Source organism: Microplitis demolitor, chromosome 1, assembly GCF_026212275.2.
Source record: "Microplitis demolitor isolate Queensland-Clemson2020A chromosome 1, iyMicDemo2.1a, whole genome shotgun sequence".
NCBI classification, from domain to species: domain Eukaryota; kingdom Metazoa; phylum Arthropoda; class Insecta; order Hymenoptera; family Braconidae; genus Microplitis; species Microplitis demolitor.
The window spans coordinates 16057207-16059765 of NC_068545.1; the positions used below are offsets into that span (position 1 = coordinate 16057207).

Sequence of the window (2559 nt, forward strand, 5' to 3'; positions counted from 1 at the left end):
TTTCATTTTGGAGATCACTTTTAATTTTTACTCAGCCCAATTTTTCTAAAAAACTGCATCACATTGAGTGAGATAATATTGAAAAAGCATGTAATGTGCAGGCAAGTTCACCGACATTCGTTGCCTGTCTGACATGTTAAAATAAACCTGAAACATAAAAATTAGAATAATTAATAATATATATATATATATATTTATAAAAATTATGTTTATGCCTATGTTTCACACAGTAACCAAAACTAAACATCGTTACTTAATTAAAATAGCACAACCTTAAATTAAAAATACTTAAACATACCAAAAAATCATCAATGATGTCGAAGAACCGGTCCCGGCACATCGTAGCATCTTTTTTTCCGTTTACGAGAATTGGATCTTGAGAAATAATTCTGTAATAAAAAAAAAATTATTTTATAATTAATTAGCTTTAGATTAATTGAAATATAATTTTAATACTATACTACTTACTCCCATATGCCAAGGTCATCGTCTCGTAAACGATTAAACTTATAATCCGTCCCATGTTCCAGGAGACGAGAACGAACCATTGCATATTCTTCATTAAAAGTCCCAGTAATTAAAAGAAAAATAATTAATCAATCATAGAAACGAGTAAGAATAATAATTATATAATACAAAACTTACATTTGTTTGGAGAGATCATAGTGGCAAGTGATGATGCGATGGTAACCGGTGACGAATGAATAAATGAAGTGAACACTAAAAACAACTGAAATTCTCGATCGTAATTGTTACTTCTTAAATAAAAAATGACTGTCAAGATAATTGCTATACATATATAATAAAAAAATTAAATGAAATGCATATATATATATATATATATATATATATATATATATATATTGTTGTATTCTTATATTATCTATACATTGACTTCATTTCCAGTTAAATACAGTTAAATATAAACACAAAAATTTAAAAAAAAATTCATAATCTCTCTAGAATAATTGCTTCGTTAATTATATAAATTAAAATATATACATATATAGAATAATAAAATTTTTTAACATTAGTAAGTAATAAGTATATTTATTTTTGATGTACTTTTTTTTTATTAACAAGGGACAAAGTCTTCATTGTTACTAAAGGTACGAATTGATTTATATTTGTTTTTTTTTTAATACGAATTCACAGAATTTGTTTAATTAATATATTGGAAAATGAAATCATAATGGAGAAATGTACGATTACCAACAGAGAAAATCGAACAAAATCCTGAGCCAGAGTCTTTTGGAGTATTCCAATTAAATTCTTCATTAAATCCGTGAAAATTTCATTGGGAAATTTTTTAAGTAGCCTGTACTAAATAATAAATTTATTAATATTAATTGTTCATTAACTTTAGCGAATTTTTAAATCAATGAAATTATTACCATCCATAAATTAATGGCCAGTACTCGCAATGAAGAGAAAGTCCTCAGCCGGGATCCAACGTAATGCTCCAATTTAACATCCAATCAGCCTCGAGCAGATTTGCCCAGATAATAATCACCATAACTAGTACTGTTATAAATAATTGTTGATTTTTTTTTTTTTCAATTGATTTCATCTAATTTTTAGTAAGTGGAATTATTAACTTACAATACTTTATAACCAGCAGTCTTTGTAAAAATAGTATCCTCAGCCAGAGTCCACCAAAAACTTCAATTTCATCTTAGTGAATTTGTCCTAGAATTCGTCCTAGCTACCTGTATAATTTATAATATTTATTAAAATTTACTTTTTATTCATTCATTTTATTAACATTTTTAATAAATAAATTCATTACCTTATAACATCTTATAACCAGTAGTATCCGTAAATAGTATACTTAGCTAGAGTACTAGCAAGTGCTCCAATTGAACTTTTCCTCAGACTTATGCACATTTAACCTAAAGTCTGTGATTGTATATACTCTTTAATTGAAATCACTTAATTTTATTCAACTTTTAATTAATATTTCACGTTTAACACTGCACGCTACAGATCAGAAATTTTTAAATCACAATTATTACTTTTAATAACATTTTATTTATTTTAATTCATTAATTAAAGCTACACACTTTAATAAACAGTTCTTCACCAATCACAACATTGTTTTTTATATAAACAATTAAAAATTAATATTTATTTACTAACCCTTATGTTTGTTTACATATGTCATTGAACTATTAACCACTTTAAATACATTTCCTTTCACTTGGCCTAAGTTCACACTCTTCTATGCTCCCACTGTCGCCAACGGATATTTTTCGCCTTAACTATGGCAACATACAGAGTGGTTGCAACTCAAATTTCTTTTCCAGGCATTAATGATGGCGATTGTACCCTTCGTCGTTCCGGTATTGGGACATTTACCTTAGCTAACTAATCGGCAGTATGACAACTTTACTCAGGATTTCTTTACTCAGAGCCATCTGTACTCAAAAGCAGTTCTTGAACCACCAGTTTTGTTTTAAAACTGTACTCAATTCTCTCTTTATTCACCCTGATAGCCAAGTTGGCGAGAAACTGACGAGAAACTTGCAGCCGCAACTGGAACCAAGTTGATCGCCAACA

General features: G+C 27.9%; 1 long non-coding RNA gene across 3 annotated transcripts; it reads right to left on the bottom strand.

Moving 5' to 3' along the window:
* Nucleotides 1-1073: 1073 nt before the first annotated feature.
* Nucleotides 1074-2346, bottom strand: LOC106693633 (uncharacterized). 3 transcript variants are annotated; one of them, XR_008403594.1, is made up of 5 exons: nucleotides 2140-2346; nucleotides 1790-1980; nucleotides 1603-1709; nucleotides 1395-1524; nucleotides 1076-1323 (listed from the first exon to the last, which is right to left on the bottom strand). It is a non-coding gene; the product is annotated as an uncharacterized LOC106693633 (long non-coding RNA). The 3 variants fall into 3 exon arrangements; XR_001345179.2 differs by having other exon boundaries at nucleotides 1074-1323; nucleotides 1790-2337; XR_008403593.1 differs by having other exon boundaries at nucleotides 1075-1318; nucleotides 1790-2337.
* Nucleotides 2347-2559: the final 213 nt, after the last annotated feature.